This window comes from Adiantum capillus-veneris, chromosome 10 (genome assembly GCF_014529385.1).
Source record: "Adiantum capillus-veneris isolate H3 chromosome 10, ASM1452938v2, whole genome shotgun sequence".
In the NCBI taxonomy this organism is placed as follows: Eukaryota; Viridiplantae; Streptophyta; class Polypodiopsida; order Polypodiales; family Pteridaceae; genus Adiantum; species Adiantum capillus-veneris.
This window is the reverse complement of record NC_140940.1, coordinates 153898863-153919631: the sequence shown is the minus strand read 5'-3', so window position 1 is coordinate 153919631 and position 20769 is coordinate 153898863. Positions and strand designations below refer to the sequence as shown.

At 44.8% G+C, this 20769-nt stretch overlaps 1 pseudogene; it reads right to left on the bottom strand.

Annotated features, from left to right (window-relative positions):
• Window positions 1-7614: 7614 nt before the first annotated feature.
• Window positions 7615-9264, bottom strand: LOC147449897 (uncharacterized; annotated as a pseudogene).
• Between the last annotated feature and the right edge of the window lie 11505 nt (window positions 9265-20769).

Genomic DNA, 20769 nt, shown 5'->3' with positions numbered 1-20769 from the left:
ATGCGGTGTCTATAGCTACTCACAATGATCTATCCTCTATGATAGATGAGTATGCTACTGACCCTGACTTTAGAGACATAATGTCAGCCCTTACTTTGGGGAAGAAAGAGGAACCATTCACCTTGCAAGATGGTTATCTTCTCCACGGAAATAGGCTATGTGTTACCCATTCCCTTCGTGAGAAAGTTATGTATGAATCCCATGCTCCTCCATATGCGGGGCATAGAGGTATTCAACCTACTCTCCGAGGAGTAGAGACGTACTTCTATTGGCCTACCATGAAAGTGGACATACAAGAGTATGTATCAAAATGTGTAGTATGCCAAAAGACCAAGTATGATAGAGGGAAGCCACCTAGATTACTCCAGCCATTGCCTATTCCAAATTCACCATGGGAGAGTATATCCATGGATTTCATATTTGGATTACCCAAGTCTATCCATGGGAATACAGGAATATGGATGATAGTCGACAGGTTTAGCAAGCAAGCACATTTTATTCCTGTCAAAAAGACTATTAAGGCACATCAAATGGCAACTCTCTTCATATCTCAGATTTTCAAGCACCATGGATTACCCACATCCATCGTGTCAGATAGAGATCCTAGAATGACCAGTAATTTCTGGAAAGGTCTCTTTGAAAATCTAGGAACAAGATTGAATTTCTCTTCGGCCTACCACCCACAAACGGATGGCCAAAGTGAGATAGCCAATCTTACGATACTCGATCTACTCAAGACTTATGTTACCGAAGTAGATCAACGCTCACAATGGGAAAAGTACTTACCTCTTGTAGAGTATGCCTACAATAATACTGTACATACCTCTACGGGAAAAGCACCTTTTGAGATCATTGAGGGAAGACCTAAAAGTCCCTTGCTACTCAAAGTACATGGGAAGATCTTCGCCGCCGATGAGTATAGCCGTGACTTATAAGAATCTTTTCAAAAGATTAGGGAGGCTATATCCATCTCTTAACAAAGGCAAAAAGTTGCTTCTGATAAGCACAAAAGAGCCTTAATGTTCAAAGAAAATGATTGGGTCTTACTCAAGTTTCCTAAGGCTCGATTAAGGCAAACGACGGGCAAAAATCCTACGGGCCATCAAAAGTATTATGCTAAACTAGCAAAAAGATACTATGGTCCTTTCCAAATCTTGAAGCCCATCAATGAGACGGCTTATCAACTCAAGTTGCCCAACCATTGGCTCATACACAATGCCTTTCATGTAAGCCTACTTAAGCCCTACAAAGGAGAGCCACCAACTGAACCAATCATTGAAGACCCTCCCGAAGTTGAAGACCAAGAATAGGTGCTACAACCCGAAGCTGTCCTTCGGTATGAAGACAAGGTACTACGACATGGTAAGATTATCCGACGGTATCTTATTAAGTTCAAAAATTATCCTTTTGAAGATGCTAGATGGATGCAAGGAGTACAGCTTAAGGATAGTATGAACCTTGTCAATGCTTACAATGCTACATTAGAGTAAGCAAATGTACAAATTTCTTTTAAATGACTCATGTTTTTGTCTTATAAGACTAGTCCTCTTTTTAATTGTGCATAAATTTAACTAGTATGCATGCTTAGAATCATGTTTGTGATGACGACGTCTCTCAAACACCAAGTAGAATTTGTCACTCTACTTTGGGAGAATGAAATGGACTAAAGAGCAGACATGCTTGCGGCAACTATGTCTCCCAAGCACCAAATGGATTAGTCATTCATCTTGGAAAGATGTCGTAGGGTAAAAAGGGATCCTCTACCCGCTAAGTAAGATTGACTAATGACTAAGGCTTTATCTCTTCTACCTCATAGTCGAGGACGACTATGATTTCAACAGAGAGGTAATGTCATAAAATCTAATATCTAACCAACCCAAATGATTTTCTCATATTAAATTGATCACTTAATGTGGGAGAATAAATGGGAACAAGTATTAAGATATAGATATGTGCTTATAGATCTATCTCAACACGGGGCCAATGGTGAAGGGGCCCAAATGAGAGATGGTCTATCAAAGAGCAAGGCTAACCAATGGAGCATAAGACCTTAGGGTTAGCTTCATTGAAGACCTCCAATAATGTGTGTAAAAGTCCTTTGACCTTAGGTAAGCTAGGGCTGAGCTTCAGGCGGGAACCCGGCCCAAGCTCAAGGTGCTTGTCGTGCTTGATTAAGGTGCTTGACTTGCTACATGCTTGAGGTGCTTGACTTGCTACTTGATTAAGGTGCTCGAGGTGCTTTGACATGCTTGCCTGAGATGCTTGTGGGAACACCCCTAGTTCAAGTGCATTGTCATGCTTGATGACTAAGGTGCTTGAGCACCAAAAGTCAAAAGTATCCCTACAAGAGGGGGGGCGAGCCCTTTTCCTAGGGGATAGAGAGAGAACACACACTCACACACACAAGGAAGGCCCAAGCTTGAAGAGGCAGTAGGGACACATGTCAAGCCCCTACCTATGTTACCTTCATGAGATGCCTGAAGCCTATTGGTTGGCCACCCAAGGGGTCCAATAGTAATTTAGGAGATTTAATTAATTGATTTAGCATTTATCTAGCCCTCTCTCTCAAAGGGGAAAGAGGTACACTTGTCTCAAGGCTACCCCTACTGCTTGTAATGCCTCCTGCTTATGATTGGCTAGGCCTAGAGGAGTCCAATGAGCTTCAAGCATGAGCTACAAGGGGGGGTCGACCCAAGCAAGCTAGGGGGTTGCTTAGGGGGTATACTCACCCACACACACTCACAAACACTCTCATTGTGTGCTACGCAAAGTGCAAGAGCTCCCTCTCCAAGCAAGTAGAGGTTGAGAGCCTAGACCAACACTCTTGGCTATGGAGTGCAAATCCAACCAAGAGCCATGCTTCAATGCTTAAGCTTGCCATCTCCTTCTTCTTCATTACTATGCTATTATGTATGCTAGCAACAAGAGTTATGATAAGTGAGGAACTAATTCTTTCTCCTACGAAATGTTTCTTCTTCCTCTTCCCTACCCTCATTCCCTGCTAGCTCTCTCCACCTTCGAAGGTGTTTGAGGTCTTGGGACTGAGGCTTGGGATAGCTAAAGCTTTCTTCAAGTTTATGTTATGTTTGTGATGCATGAAGCTTTCCATCTTCATTGCATCACCCAGGTCACAAGGAACACAAAGATTGTATTGTAACAAGTCTCTCTTAATGGGAGAAATCATAATACAAATGCCTATTGGAGGGGGGACCGGCTCCACATAAATCCGGTCCTCAACTGTTGTCATGTTCTCTAAATTCTCTCTCTTGCAAAAGTATTGTTCATGCCAAGTTAACTAATTGCTATGATTATGTTGCTATCTTCAATTATGTTCACTCGTTATGCTCACAAAGTTATTTCTCAAAAGTACTCTCATTAATTTCCGCTACTCTCAAGTTAAATAGGCCAATCACATCATGCATACTACCTGGGTCAAACAATATGACAAAACGGTGGCCTGATGTACGAGCATAACATTTAATTAGAGAATCCCAATGGGAGGGTCTTGAGAAACTTTGGGCACAATCGTGTTATCATTCATTGCATTGACAGACGTAGTGGGTGCTGTGGGTTCTTTAGATTCATTCGATTCAAGCTTAGGACATGTTCTTTTTATGTGACCCTTAATGTGACAATGAAAACAACGAGCTTCTTTAGAATACGTGCTTTGTTCTTCCGAAGTGATGTAACCTCCTACAATTCCTTGTGCTACCTTTTCATCTGGAGTAAGCTTAGGTTTAGCAATTGTGTTAGCCTTACCCTTAGATTCATTGGAAGAATTCTTTGATGAGAGACTGTTGGTAGATTGGTTAGAAGAGTTATCATTCTTACCGTTCTGAGGAGTGTGCGAGGTATTTGTGGAAGTCTTGTTCTCCTTAGGCTTTCCTTTGTTGTGCTTCATCTCCTGTGCGAGAGCAATCTCTACCGCCTTGTTGAGATCGATTGGATGGAATACCTCGACATCGTACTTAATATACTCGTCCAATCCAAAGAGAAAAGCCTCTTTGCGCTCATCATCCGACATGCGTAATTGGGTACCTAGCTGCAAAACACGATTAGAAAAAGACATGACCGGCATACCATTTTGCTTGAGAGCTCGCCAATCGTCCTTCAATCGTGCAAGGTACTGAGGTGGCATAAACCGCGCCTTGAGCTTGTCTTGGAAATCAGACCAACTAAGGAGAGGGGCGTGAAATCGTCGGCTACCTCTAGGTGCGCGGCTAGCTGTGCCTCTTGCCATGCGTGGTACCAATTAATGGCATCACCGGCAAGGTACATAGCTGTCGTCAAAACTTTGCTGTTGCTTGTCTTCTTAGTTGTCGCAAAATAAGCATTAAATTGATGCAACCAAGAATGAATCACTGTAGCATCCATCTTACCGTCATACTTACTGAAAGTCAACTTTTCTGTAACTGGATGATTGGAATCCGCGTCGTGGCTTGTGCCACTTGACGAACTTCCATGATCTTTGGGTGGTTCGGTCTTCGAGGCTAGGATGTGGGAAATAAACTCTTGATGACGAATCTCCCTTTGAAACTCGCGTTCATCGCGCTCGCGTTCGAAAGCAAGTCGATTTTCTTCTTGTTTTGCGACAAGAGCAATGCGCCCACGCTCCTGAGCAAGGCGCTTATCGTCCTGTCGATCCATCATGGCCATCATTTGCTTCATCATTGCCTCCATAAGGTCTGGCGTAGATGGCGAAGGGGGAGGGTTGGAAAAACCTCCTGGTGGGGAGAATCCTTCGTCGCCTCTCTCATGCTCATCACCTGAAGGCAAAGTATCCATGCCGCTTCGGGTGACGACCATGCACTATGATCTTGGGGTCTTGAGCTCGCGAGGAACTTGGTTCTTGAGGGTCTTGAGGTTCTTGAGGTCCTTGATTCGTGAGAATCTTGGGTTCTTGAGGCTCTTGAGGGTTTCTTTTGCTTGCAAATCGCGTTGGAGAAGGATCTTCTCTTCACCCGAGTTCTACCCTTTTCTGCGGGCGCACCCCTTGGCGGCCTTGCGCTCACACCAAGGTTGCTTTTTCCCACCTCACGTCGATTGGCCGGCCGCTAAGTGCACGGTCCGCTCTCAATGAGTGAAAAGAGACACAAGGGGAGGCTGGACAAGCCCTTCTTTCTTGGGATTCCTGTCACTCTTCAACAAAACACGATTAGGAATCGCCACGTCCAAGTAAACTTGGGTTCGTGCGATCGCAACAAGCGAAAAAAATTCTTGTGGTTCTTGTGGTTCTTTCCTTGAGTAATGCAGAACACTTCCAAAACTCTGATACCAATGTTAGGTGCAGCGGAATGAATGTTGTATTTTCTCAAGATTAGTGATCTTTACTGCTCAAGGTTCCTTTTAGTTCTTTAGGGAAAGAGAGAGCTTTCCGTCTTGTAGAGTGCTGTGGTCACGAACAAAGTGAGTGGATTGTGCGTGCAAGTGAATGAGACTGAGAGAAGGAGAGAGAAGAGATACGACACCCGAGAGGTTGTAAAACCCTCCTCCGAAGGCCCCACTCTCGTCGGCGAGAGTGGTCTACTTGATTTCACAAATGCGTACAATGCAAATGCAATGAGACTATGCCGATGAGGACGACGGCGACTTGGGCTGAAATCTGGGCTCTTCTTGATGCTGATTTGTTGGACTGTTCAAGGCTGAAAATGACTGTTTTCTTGCATGTTACGGGGCTGATTTTGAAGGCTTTGTCGGGGATCTTGCTGAAGACACAAAACGCTGATCTGCTGTATTTTCTTGGCTGCGTTTAGGGCAGATTTGCACCTGCTGAAAACGCTGCAAGGGCTGATGTATCAGGCTGGAAAAACGCTGGTTATGCAGGCATATCCATGCTGAAAAACGCTGGTGTGAAAAAGTTCCTAAAGCTGAACAAAAACGCTGGAAGGATCTGGCTTGCTGGCGTTTTTGAATGGGCTGAACTGGCTGCCTTGGTGCTAATGGAAAAACCCCAAGATCTGGTGGGTGCTGGCGATGGTTACTGGGAATGGCACGCCAGGATCTGCTAGAAGAGAAAACGCCAAGGGGATGGGAGAGGATGGCGATGGTCTAATGCTGAGGGGGGGTACTGCTGAGAAGTTTCCTGTGGAGCGGGAAGCTCCTGCTGCCTCTTCTGCCATTTAGTGCTAACTTGGGTTTGCTTATATAGAAACGTAGCAAAATTGCCCTACCTACTTTTGTAGGAAAGTCACTTAAAAATAATAAGTGAAAATAACCAATAAATAGAAAAATAGGCTAAATGCACTGGAAAATTTCCCTAACTGATGCTAATGGATTTTGATGGGAATTCCGATGATCATGCTGTGTGCAACCGGAGGATATGCACAGTCTACGAATAGACTCACAAAAGTGCCAGATCACTTCTAATCTAACTTGACTTGACTGATTGAACCCTGCTATGGTGTAGCTTGTCCACGGACACATAGGGTTGGGATGTGTCACTTGACACCGTAAGCCTAGAAAATGACGGGTTGGTCTACCTTACTCGACGTTCCTGCCGTCTTTCTGCCTTTCACTCGATGGACACTTTGCTCAGACAAACCAGCTTGTACTTTCTAGGGCTCGAAATCCCATTACAACGCAAATCCTAACTCCCCCCCCCCCCCCCCCCCCCCCAAGTCTCTTGAAACCCTTAAAGGGTATTGAAACTATCGACACTATCGACCTCCCCCCCTCTCTAACAACCTTATATTCACCTTTTGTATGGGCTTAACAGTATCAGACGGAACGCCACCTTCGTTACTCGCTGTTGTCTTTCTCTTCTATTCGTACCTCATCCAAAACAGCCCTAGACCACTCCGAACGCCACCTACTATCACGTGGGTTCATTGTTCCCAACCCTACCTTGGTCGTCTTGTTCAATCAATTAATGGGCTAGTTCTTGTAGTATGGGGTGCCCCAATACCTTTCTTTAAAATTCAATGAGGTCGGTGGACAGGGACGTCTGGTGTGCCTTCTTAATGCTCAATTAGATGGCACCTGTCTGACTAGTCAAGCCGGCCCCATTTAGGCCAGCATAGAGTATTCGTTTAAGGAGGGGCTTGGGGCACTCGTCTCCCCACTTGTTCATAACAAAGGACCAAAAGGACCCAGACTGGTACGCCTCCCACGTGTTAGGTGCCTTAGTCTGGCCCATGAGGCCCGCATAGATGCCTGTGTGGCATGCCACCATGTCGATCTCCTCCACGGTAAGCTCACTGGGAAGAACTAGCTTGTCGATAACCCGCGGAATGACCCTCTTAATGTTGCGTCTTAGGTTGGCTGCACCAAAGCCGTTCTTCGGAACGAGTCGCGAGTAACTGGGAAGCTCTGCATATGAGGTGGCAAAGAGGTGTTGCACGCGACATTTACGGTTGAAATAGGGGCCATTTTCGGGGCTAAATAGGCGGAAGAGTAGGTAACACGTGCTGGTGATAGCCTTGCTCTCCTCATTGAGAAGATTAACGAGCTCTTCGTATCGAGAGGGGGTGGCGGCCAACCTTGATAACCCAGAGCCCAACTGGCCTGATAGAGAATAAGGCAAGCCGGCCAAGGTAGTACTAGGCAATAAGGGTGGCAGTCCGTAACCCATTTGTGGGGGGGGGTTTTCTCTGTCTGCAGATAGAGCCCCCCTACCTACTCCTTTAGACCTTCCCTTACCTTAATGCTAGATACAGCCCACTGAACCATCTGGTCCTCCGTCCATACCTCCTTTCCCCCATAGGCCTCTCTAAGCTCTGGATACTGTCCAGGGTACCTTTCTCCCATAGGCCTCTCTAAGCTCTGGATACTCGCCCTCCTTAGCTTCCACGGCTTGTCCTTCCTCCAGGATTGGCCCTAGGTTGGAGGGAAGGGTACCTTCCGCCTTGGGCTCATCTTCATCTTCGTCTACGTATTCCCCGCTGGATAAAAGATCGACACTATCGACATTGCCCACGCCTTCAACGTGGTCAACTGTCTCGTAGCCTCCCCGTTCCCATCCTTCCTTGTCCTCCTTAAACCCCGGCCAAGGATCAGTCTTCATCAGGTACCGCATCGAACCTGTTATTTTGTTCTTCCTTATGGGTTCCCCATGACCCAGCCTTAGCTCTTGCACTACTCTCCCTATAGATCTCCTCCTAATAACAACGTCGCGATATCCTTGCGACCTTATAACGTCATCTAGCGCATCCCCAAATTGGTTAAATGGTATATGTTCTATCCCATTTGCATCCACATAGAGGATATAATCCTCGTAGAGAGACCCGGGAATAGGCACCTTCTTTGCTCCTAGTGGTATTTCGGCCCTTGGGTCATATCTAACTTTTTTCGTCACCCACTCGATAAGCCCTGAGCAGTCCGCCCCGCCTCCTGTTGACTCGTTAAGGGCTTCCACACTATGACCTATCCGGGTCTTGTCGGGCGGCATTCCCAAGGCCCAGTTAACTAGCGCGCTGGCATCCCCCTTGAGCCTTTCAATAAGAAAGGGATTGCGACGCGTAACCGTTCTGGGTGTCTGTATAAAGAGGAAGCGTCTCCTCCCCCCACTAGATTGGTCCATGTCAGGCCACCTCCAGTCGGCCGTAAAAAGAGAGTGGGCGCCGGCCTTAACGGACATAGTGGGCCTCCCTTTAGCCTCCACAGTTACCCTCTCGTTGGAGAGCAACCTTTTTAATATGCTGGCAGCCGCATTACTCGGTTGTCGAGTAACATTTGGAAAGAGCAGCAAGTTCTTACCTTCAACAAGTGTCAGCTCAAATCTATTTGCTATCAGGCTCTCGCACCTCTCCCCTAGTATGTGCTCCAACAGTGCTGTTAGGGTCGTGGCCCCGGGCCCCCACAGAAAGAGACTAAACTACTCGCGGGTATCTAATGTAAAGACTAGCCTCAAGAAGGCTCTCAACAAGTTTAACTTTAGGACGTCTCTTCATCAGGGTAAGGAGGAAGCTTTTCTGGACGGGGGTCATTGGTGTACACATATCCAGCTCAATACCCGCATAGCTCGTGCAGACCCACAAGGGACTGGGCGGGTGTAACAGCGGCCCAAACTCGTGAGGGACGAGTACTCCGTTGAGAAAGGGGAGCCCTGAATCAACCGTTCCGGCCCGCTTAAGGAGCCGGCGCAGGCGCTCCTCTACTGATTTAAGAAGATGTTGGGAGCTCATTCTCTTCCTTTGAGGTCGTGTGAACGCGGCCCCCATTCCCTTCATTTCCTCCTCTATCTTATTTAGAATCTCGTAAGCCCATCCGGGCGGACTATCCCACCTTTGATTTTTATACTCATACCACTGCTCGTCTGGAAGCAGGTAGGCCCAGATATCCTTAAACCGATCGGCCAGTAACGCCCCTATGTGGACGTCCAGTTCGAGGTCGAACTCGGCTGTATCTCCTCCATATTCGCCTCCCTATTCCCGAGTCTCTAACGAGGATTATATCCTCTATGTGGATGCAAATGGGATAGAACCTATACCATTTAACCGATTTGGGGATGCGCTAGACGACGTTATAAGGTTGCAAGGATATCGCGACGTTGTTATTAGGAGGAGATCTATAGGGAGAGTAGTGCAAGGGCTAAGGCTGGGTCATGGGGAACCCATAAGGAAGAACAAAATAACAAGTTCAATGCGGTACCTGATGAAGACTGGTCCTTGGCCGGGGTTTAAGGAGGACAAGGAAGGATGAGAACGGGGAGGCTGCGAGACAGTTGACCACGTTGAAGGCGTGGGCAATGTCGATAGTGTCGATCTTTTATCCAGCGGGGAATACGTAGATGGAGATGAAGATGAGCCCAAGGCGGAAGGTACCCTTCCCTCCAACCTAGGGCCAATCCTGGAGGAAGGACAGGCTGTGGAAGCTAAGGAGGGCGAGCCTCTGCCTAATCTAACCCCCTCGAAAGTGGAGAAGACCCTTGAATTCTTAGGACAGTATCCAGAGCTTAGAGAGGCCTATGGGAGAAAGGAGGTATGGACGGAGGACCAGATGGTTCAGTGGGCTGTATCTAGCATTAAGGTAAGGGAAGGTCTAAAGGAGCAGGTAGGGGGGCTCTATCTGTAGGCAGAGAAAGCCCCCCCACAAACGGGTTACGGGCTGCCACCCTTATTACCTAGTACTACCTTGGCCGGCTTGCCTTATTCTCTATGGGGCCAGTTGGGCTCTGGGTTATCGAGGTTGGCTGCCACCCCCTCTCGATACGAAGAACTCGTTAATCTTCTCAATGAGGAGAGCAAGGCTATCACCAGCACATGTTACCTACTCTTCCGCCTATTTAGCCCCGAAAATGGCCCCTATTTCAACCGTAAATGTCCTGTGCAACACCTCTTTGCCACCTCATATGCAGAGCTTCCCCGTTACTCGCGACTCGTTCCGAAGAACGGCTTTGGTGCAGCCACCCTAGCCAACCTAAGACGCAACATTAAGAGGGTCATTCGGCGGGTTATCGACCAGCTAGTTCTTCCCAGTGAGCTTACCCTGGAGGAGATCGACATGGTGGCATGCCACACAGGCATCTATGCGGGCCTCATGGGCCAGACTAAGGCACCTAACACGTGGGAGGCGTACCAATCCGGGTCCTTTTGATCCTTTGTTATGAACAAGTGGGGAGATGAGTGCCCCAAGCCCCTCCTTAAACGAATACTCTATTCTGGCTGTTTTCTGCTACTATGAGATCCTTTGAATCGAGTCTGTCGGTCTGCTCTCTCTGCACATCTCCTCCTGAAATGAATCGAGTATTGATAATCCCACGATTCATCAGTTGCCCCTGGATCTGAAGGAACATCTATCTCATTCCCAGGTTTTCTCTCAGTATCAAAGCCATGCTCTTACTCCTCCTGGATAATTTTGACACGATGCAAAACATCCATGAATCCCGTCGTTGGCCTTCTACCATGTGGAACTCTTCTGAGCGGCATGGTGAATTTCAGCTAGCTCTAATACCAATTGAGAGATAGTTCTTCTGTCAAGAGCAACTTAGCTCAAGCCACCGTGATTGCCAAAATGAAATGAGTTGATCACTTGCGACAGCTATTCCACATTGGTCAGTTAGAGTTAGTTTAAATCACATAAGAAACAGACTAAAATAAAGTATGGGACCGGAACTGAAATGATAACTAGAACTGGAATATGTATTCAGATCAATATAACAAGAGAACAACAGCATGAGCCAAAGGCTGCTCTGTGCTTAATGATAAAAGAGTACAAGAGCATAATGAGATCGAAGACACTAGACTCCAAGATAGTGGAACAATAAGTAACCCGCAAAATGAATAGTGGGTCCTACTTATAGCTGTCCGATTGGTCCTCTCTGTGCTTAATGATAAAAGAGTACAAGAGCATAATGAGATCGAAGACACTAGACTCCAAGATAGTGGAACAATAAGTAACCCGCAAAATGAATAGTGGGTCCTACTTATAGCTGTCCGATTGGGCCTCTGACTAACTATCCACTGTGAAGTTACTGCAATAAGTGAGCTCATTAATTGCCAATCAGTCGGCAATCTGAATTCTTATCTAGAGGTTGTTCACATCATCTACAAAGGGCTTGTTCGTCTTTCTTTTGTTATTCAATTGAGAAAACTCAAGTTACTGCAACAGTCGTGCTTGCTATTGAAAGAGGCTTGATGATGCTCCAAAGATTTTTTTGCATGAGGTATCCGTTGACCTTGATTTTCCATGTATGAAATTCGGACCCGTCGAATTTATCGAACTTGGATGCCATGTTTAATAAAAAATTGAATTTGCTGCTAAAAAGAATCTTGGAAAAATTGATGAAGCTCTAAAACTCCAGATGGGACCCTTGAGAATTGTCGGCTCTGGTTGTAAACCGAAATGATATGACGATATCAAACTATGAAGGCCGAAAACCTTGTGAAGACACTTCTTATCAAGACGGTAAATAACAAGTTCCTTTCTTTCTGTGGGGTGTGAAGGGCTTCTTGACCAAGGCCAAAAAGGGCCAAAATAGGAGGCCAAAGGCTTTAAAAACTTTTGAATATGAAAGAAAATTAAAAGAAAACCTACAGTAAGCTTTGCAGGCAGTGTGAGATGAAGCCGCTGATGGCGTTTTCGATCATGCTGGCACACAGAAGCAGAATTAGCTAGAGCTCATGTGTCGAAATGTCTTCCCCACATCAAGGCGACCTTGTTGAGGCTATATTTTACTAGATTTGTGCAGGTTGACGTTGCTCTTCTCTCCTCTGCAAGCAGAGCGAGCAAAAGCGCGCAGAGAGAGAGAGAGAGAGAGAGAGAGAGAGAGAGAGAGAGAGAGAGAGAGAGAGAGAGAAAGAAACACACAAGAAAAACCAACGCTTCAATTAATTCGATGAGCCTTTTACATATAAGAACAAGGTGAAAAGTCACTATGGCCTACAGAAGGCTATAGAGAAGAATTTCATAGTAAGCAATTTCTTTGTGGCAGAAAAATAAAAAGTGACATCAGTATTTGACAGCATGTGGTCTCACATTAAAATATTATGTTTTTTTGGAAAAAAATGCAACAATGAACTATGTACATCAAAATAAATTTAAAAAGCATAAGAAATAAAATTTGACACAATACTCAATGCCCCTCTTTAAAGAGAGAGATATACAAATGTCAACATCCATGCATAAAAGAAATAATAAAAGAAAAGTCTATTTTCATTATTAGCTTTCCATGTGGCAATAAGCCGCAAGCTTTTTCCAATGGTCCAAATTTGCACCCAAAATCCAACCCTTTACTAATGACTACTTATGTAGTCCAAAAACCAACTAGTTGTTGCATGTACCTAAAATAAAAGGAGTGGTGATTGCCATTGATCTACTTTCTCATCTCCTTATTGTCTTATGCCTTACTTAGTGTTCGCTCAACTCTCTAGGTCTTTCTCTAATGTAGGCTCCAAGTGAACTGCAACACCAAGTAGGTAGTACCAACGTCTTCATTAAGCTTTACTATATGTTTGTTTTAGTATAGCTGTAATACTAACCTAGTAGGGAGGCACTACTTTTTCATTCCTGCGAAGCTGAGCTGATGTCAATCTTGTGAATATATAGAGAAGGGAGGAGATGTCAGATGGCACGTGAGGTAAGGAGGGGGGAGAGGCAGCAGGCATAGGTGGTTGCACGACGAATGAGGGTGAAGCAAATCAAGTCCGTGCAATTGCTTTGTTGTCATTGCTAGATATTGTGCAAGGGAATATGAGGGGCCAGGTGGCACGCGAGCGTGGTATGAGATGGATGTGGATATGCGAGGAACGATATTTTTTTTATATCTTTGCTTGCACTCTATCGACAGCCTGCAGATGTTGGCAAGTTGGGTAGTTGATAGATATTGCCCTCAATGGAGGAGGGTTCGAATTCAGTGTTTGGGAGGTTTTTGGCTACTATAGATGGAATCTATAATAGCTAGATGGAGATTCCATGTAATGAAAAGGGATGGAGCGAGTGTATGTACAATCATGGAAGTGAGTTTTTATGGAATCTCAATTGGATTCTATCTCAGTTAACACAAGGGAAAGGGGCTTGCACTTAGCGCAAGGGAAAACAAAGCGAAAAAAAGGAGATGAGGTGGTGGATGAAGAGCCAAGTGGCAGTGGAAGATGAAGCCCAGGTGGAGGCAAGAAGGACAAACTCACTTAGAGCGGACTGAGGTGGACACCTATCCCCCAAGGTTGAAGACGAAGGTTTTTGTCGTTTTGGTTGTTGATGCTGTAAAAAATATTTACGATCAGATTGCATATCTTCTTGCATGCATTTCTCGACATGCAAGGTGCCTTGTGGAGCTTGACGGTGCTCTAGTCAACTCAGCAAGCATGCGCCACGAACCCATGGCACGAGATGCGATGCGGCTTGGCATAGCGATCTGTTTGCTTGACAAGGACTTTGCAACCATTTTTTGTAGTGGCACCTGAGAGATTTCAATTGGGGGTTATGAGGGACCCCTTTCATGCAATTGTAGCTCTCCTCTTTCAATACTCGTTCAGACCACATGTCCTGCTCTCTTTGAGGTGATCTTTGCATGTGTAGCTATTGTGCCTAGCGACCCTATTGGGTGTAGTATGGCAAGAGAGGGGATGATAGAGCAAATAGATGTGGAGGTGGTGGTTGTCATTTGGCAACAGAGGAGTCGGAGGGGGCAACAGAGAGGAGTAAAGTCGTGTAGCAGCAGAGGAGTCAGGTCAATCATCCAGGGTCATGTTCCACTCATCAGAGTCCATGTGTCTCCCGATGGTGATGATAATCCCTTGCTTTCCTGGATTATCTTTGTGAACTTAGCAACTTGCATGATGTTCTCAAAGATCCGGCAATTCCTTGCCTTCCACATATGTTTAAAGTAGAAAAATCTCACAATTTGAGTTGCGATGAGTAGAGCATGGCTCTTAAACACCTTCTCTCCTAAGAAGAGATCATTCTTGAAAAATACTATTTTCCAGGTCTTTTGGACCCATTTGCAAATATTTCCTGCAAGGCCACATATTGCCAGGCATTCCTTAAAAGGTGAGGGAGGTCTTAGAAACTATTCTACATTGCAAGCATCTATCCGGACCAATCCCCTTGATGCAGATCTTTACCCTGGTTGGCAGGGCTCCCCATAACACCTAAGAAAACCTTCATTCCATGCGGCCACTTTGGGTGCCAAATGTTCCGTACGATTGTCTCCCACCTTGACTCCTGGCTACTACTTGCCTCACTGCTTGTTTAGCGAGGAGAACCAGCCCCTCAAAAACATAAGGGAGAGGTACAATTCCTTAGTTTGTGGCTTAAGGAAATGTATGTTCTTGGGCCACTGCCATGCTTTCCCCTCAAATTTGGACTCATAGTTTGGCACACACCACCTGTTAAGTTGTTCTAGGGCTTTGCTGAACAATAATCTTTCGGCCCCACTAAGGTAATAAGGTTTTCCACTAACTATCAACATCTAGAAGTCCTACTTTGATTCCACTCATGAAAGCCAAAGCTATTGCTAGATTCACTACAATGGTGCACTTCCCAAACTCCACCTTTCCCAAAAATTACATACACAACATCTCCAAAGCAAGGTCTTCTCTAGGCATAAGCTCTAAGGCTTCAACCTCTCTCTCTCTCTCTCTCTCTCTCTCTCACACACACACACACACACACACACACACACACACACACACAAAGGCGGGTGGACCACTACATGTGTCTAAGTCAAAGAAATCCCTTGAAATAGGATGCAAGGATGAAAAACTAATGGTTGCATGCGTTGAGCGATGTACAGTCCATTATTTATCCAGCCTCATTAAGATGCTTGTACGTGTTGCAAGCGCAGCAAGCCCTTGCAATAGGATGCGAGAATGGAAAATTAATTGGTGCATGTGTGATACACAAACCTCTTTATCACAAACTTTGAAAACCTGGATATGAGAAGTTTTAGAGGCGAGTTGCCTATATTGGTTTTTGCATTAAGTTTCTATAGGCTTTGTAGGTTTTTGTGTCTACAAATGTAGAATTTAGACATAGGTGGAATTTGTTACCATATACATGTGGTAGTGATGTGTGTGAACACATTAGGACCGTCGGGGCATTTTTTCCCTCTTTAGGAGGTTTTTTCCCCCGTGCATTGTATATACGCCCATCACTCTAGGGCTATCCATCTTTCCATTGCATACTAAGAAACGCACTCTCTATTGTGTGCCTTGAGCTTCCTTCGTCTTCTCCAAGTTGTGTGCGTTTCTCTGCAACCCTAATTCCAACAACTGGTATCAGAGCAAGTCACGTCCTCCCGGGCTTAGTCGCCAGCTGCTCCAGCACACGCCTGCTCACTTTCTCCGATTTTAGTGAGCTTTGGCGAGCGTTCGCAGGTCGACAAATATTTTGGATAACCTCGTAGAGCTTGATCTGCTCAGAATTTTGATTTGGGCTCATTTCGGCCTCCGTTTCCACTACATGCAGTACTGCTCAGGCTATTTCGTCATTTTGTGCAAAATTTTTGTTAGTGTCGTTTTCTGCATAAGAGGTATCTTATAGTCTTCTACGGTTTGTGCTATATAGCACAGGTTGTTCCCGCTCTGTTTCTCCTATTTTCGGGCAGTTTTCACATCAGGTGTAGCATTTACCATGGCTGACAACAACAACACAGATGTGTTCAAAATGTTTGCTGCCGAGGACAGGTTGGATGGGGACAACTACCCTATGTGGGCTTATATGATGCAACATGTTCTTGTGTCAAAGGGTGTGTGGAACATTGTGCAGGGCATTGATGTACGTCCTGGTTCTGAGGATGTAGGCGATGTTGAGGATGTTGCAGGTCTTGCTGCAAGGATTGCAGCTGTTAGAGTTGTTTTGCCTACGGCATAACAAGCTCGTTGGGATGTTAAGGATGCGCAGGCTCATGCATTGATTGCGTTGTCTGTGAAGCGCACCATTGTTCCTCACATCCGCTCAGTACAATCTCCAAAACAGGATTGGGATATTCTAGCAGGTCTTTATGTAAGCTGCAATGAGGCTAAAATTGCTTTGCTGCGTAAAGAGCTGGAGTCGAAGATTATGCATGAGGAAGATGATATGGACACTTTCCTTGCTAGTGTCAAGGATATCAATGAGCAACTTATTTCTGCAGGTGAAGTTATTTCAGACAGTTGCCTTGTGCAGATTGTTCTTGATGCCTTACCAGATTCTTACCAGACTTTTGCTAGTACTTGGAGACTTATGACCCAAGGAAATCCAGAAGTTGTCAAGTTTGATGCATTATGCACATTGCTGTTGCAAGAGTCACTTTCCAGAAAAAACAGGACTAGACAGCGTGCAGTTGAACATGCTTGTATTGCTTCTCAAAGAGGGTGGTAACAACAATGCAACCACTTCTTATGGTTCTGCTGCGAGTGGCAAAAATTTTGTTCCTAATGCTTCTACTGGTAGCAATTCGTCTGGAAATTGTGGTGATAAGGGCAAAAAGAAGACGCGTTGCCATTATTGTAAAGCCAATGATCACTTGATCAAGTCGTGTCCTAAGTTGAAGGCCAAAGAGGCTAAGAAGAAAGAGGGTGGTTCCACTGCAAATGCTGGTTCCACTACAAATGCAGCCATTGTTGAGTCTTTTGTGAAAGGAGACTGTGTTGCTGATGTTGATGCAGAATGGGATTTTAGTGCAGAGTGCACTTACAATCCTGCTGTCCATGATGCATGCTTGTCAGTTGCTGCAGATTCACATGTGTGGTATTTCGACAGTGGTGCTACAAAGCACATTACCTCACATCGTGAATTGTTTACCTCTCTCGAGTTGTCCTCATGGGATTCAACGTCTCTTATTCCAGTTTCAGGGAGTTGAAAAGATTATACCTGGGATCAAGAAGAATCTCTTGTCTGTATCCGTACTTGCTAGACTTGGACTTGTAGTCAAATTTGTGGATGAAAGATGTACAGTTCATGATCTCAGTTTTGGTGATGAAATTGTTGCATCTGGGCTTTTGTGCCATGGGCTGTATAAGCTCACTTTGTATGACAAGTGTGGACAAAATTTTGCAAATGCTGTTGCAGATTCAAGGGCTATTTCAGATGCAAAACTTTGGCATGCACGTTTTGGTCATCTGAATTTTGCCAGCTTGCTGCGTTTGCAGAAATCTGATATGGTTGCTTCTTTGTCGCCTCTTGAAGCACCTGTCAAACATGTTTGTGAAGGCTGTATTTTGGGTAAGATGCAGCGTTCTAAATTTCCAAAGGATGGTTCAGTTCGGGCCACATGCAGGTTGCAGCTTGTGCATAGTGATGTTTGTGGGCCCATGCAAACTCCGTCCTTGGGCAATTACCTGTACTTCGTGACTTTCATTGATGATTACTCTAGGCATGCATGGGTATTTCTGCTTAAAGCGAAGTCCGAAGTTTTTATGTGCTTCAAACAATTTCTGGCTAATATGTCACGATGAATGGTCAAAATGTCAAGTCAAGCTTTGCCGCATTCTTTTTGTTCCTTTTTGGCTTGAGGCCATCATGTGTGCCACTTATGTACTTAACAGGTGTCCTACGAAAGCTTTGCAGTCTATTACTCCATACGAAGCATGGCATGATAGAAAGCCTTCTATTGAGCACATGCGTGTTTTTGGCTGTTTGGCATATGCTTTGGTGCCACAAGTGCAGCGCAAAAAATTGGATGATAAGGCTGTCAAATGTATTTTTGTTGGTTATAGTGCTGAAAGCAAAGGTTACAGGTTGATCATCCGCAAACAAAACGTATTCTGGTTTCTCGGATGTAGTGTTTGTGGAAGATTCTGTTCAGCCCTTGCTGTCATGTACTAGAGACAGTAATGTAAGCTCACAGGACATTTATGACACTTTGTTGCCCTCTTTTCAGTGGTGGAAATACGAATGTAAGTTCCAATGAGGCAAATGTACAGCCTATGGGGTTTCTGAAAATGTTTTAGATCAGCCTATTACTGATGCAGATGTACATGATGTACTGATGAGGAAAGGGCTAAAATGAGCAGGCTAGAGGTATGCCAAAATGGCTGGTGCACACTTTGCGTGACAGTAAATTGGATGCATCATTTCTAGTCGTACTCGTTCAGGCTCTCGCCATGCATCTTATGCATCATAATTGTTATGCTTTGGCCGTGTCTAGTTTACATGATGTTGAGGAGTCTCTGTCTTTTGATGAAGCACAGAATTCAGAAAATTGGATGGCTGCCATGCAATCAGAATATGATGCACTTATAGAAATGACACATGGCCTTTATGTGATTTGCCTCCTGGCAAAAAGGCCATTGGTACGAAGTGGTTTACAAGTTGAAACGCAAGCCGGATGGTGAGATTGATCGCCATAAGGCTTGACTTGTTGCAAAAGTTTCATCCAACAAAAAGGCATAGATTATGAAGAGACTTTTGCTCCCACTTGTCGTATGACTACTATAACGTTTTTCTATGTGCATTGGCAGCTCATTTTGGTTGGGATGTACATCAATTAGACATTGTTACTGATTTCTTTCTTGAATGGTGATATATTTGAGGAAGTTTATGTAACGCAGCCTCGCGGTTTTGTCATAAAAGGACAAGAGGACAAAGTGTGCAGATGTAAGAAGGCTTTGTATGGGTTGAAGCAATCTCCTCGTGCTTGGTATGAGAAAGATGACACTCATTTGGTGAAACGAGGCTTTTGTAACAGTCCAAAAGAAAGCACATTGTATGTAAAGCGTGATGATGATGTACTTCTCATTGTGGTTCTTTATGTCGATGATTTGCTGATCACTGGACCAAATGAGAGACATATTGCTGAATTTAAGGCTGATTTGAATGCTACTTTCAAGATGAAAGATTTGGGGTTTTTGCATCATTACTTGAGTATACAGTTAAAGCAGTGTGATGGTGGTATTGCTTTGTGTCAGAAAAGTTACATAAAAACATTGCTATGTAAGTTTGGACTTGAGAATTGCAAACCTATTGCCACTCCCATGGAAACATGTTTGAATTTGAGTCTATATGATGCTGGCGATCCTGCTGATGTCACTCTTTACCAAACTGTTGTTGGCTGCCTCATTTATGTATGCAACACAACGCCAGATATTCAATTTGTAGTCTCACAGGTCAGCAGATTTATGCATAGCCCAGGGTCTAAGCATTGGCAGGCTGTCAAGAGGATTTTCCGCTACCTTAGTGGCACTTTACATCTTGGCTTGTTTTATCCCAAGGGGGGATCATTGCCGCCAGACTTACATGCTTTTTCGGACTCGGATTGGGCTGGTTGTTTTGACACCCGAGTGTCCACAATTGGTTTTTGTTTCATGCTTGGCAGTTCATGTCTATCATGGTTGAGCAAGAAGCAACCTACTCTGGCCACTTTGAGTTGTGAAGCTCAGTACATGGCAGTCTTCACAGCTATGGTTGAGTGTGTATGGCTCAGACGCCTTATGGTTGATTGGGTGTTGGATAGGACACTGCCAACACTATCTACACTGACAGTCATAGCGCATTGGCAGTTGCGAGGAACCCAGGTTTTCATGCTCGCACAAAGCACATTGAGGTGCATTACCACTATGTCAGGGAGAGGCTCTCAGCAGGAGAGATCAGCTTGGCTTATGTGCCAACACAGGACAACCCTGCAGATCTTTTGACAAAGGCATTGTCTCGTGAGAAGCTTGTAGCTTTCCACAAATCTTTGGGCTTACTCCCCTTTGTGGACTGATCATGTCCTCAGGGCATGGCACTTCCCTTTACTCATGTGCCAGCTCTCGTTCACCGCATCACTCCAGGGGGGATTTGTTACCATATACATGTGGTAGTGATGTGTGTGAACACATTAGGACCGTCGGGGCATTTTTTCCCTCTTTAGGAGGTTTTTTCCCCCCGTGCATTGTATATACGCCCATCACTCTAGGGCTATCTATCTTTCCATTGCATACTAAGAAACACACTCTCTATTATGTGCCTTGAGCTTCCTTCGTCTTCTCCAAGCTGTGTGCGTTTCTCTGCAACCCTAATTCCAACAGAATTAGACTAAACCTAGGTTTTCTCAAGTAGTTGCCATCGGTACACGATCCTTCACCTTCAAATTTAAGTTTTATAGGTGAATTTCAAAAATTGTAGGTGGGATTACAGTAAGCCTAGGTTTTTCTATAACAGTCGTATACACAAACAAATCCTTTATACAAGAAAAAACATTGCTACTGCATATTAAAGACTGCTCGAAAAAAAAATTTAAAGGCAATGCTACTTTAAAGAAACAAAACATTCCTAATGCAAATTAAAGGTGTGCTCAAGAAAAAAAATTCTCTAAAAACTTGGCAAACCTGCATAAGAGCAATAGTCTACCCATACTCTTTATGATAGAGTTTGAAAACTCCTTGAGCACTAGAGGCTTCCATGTGTTAAAACTAGTACATGTATTAC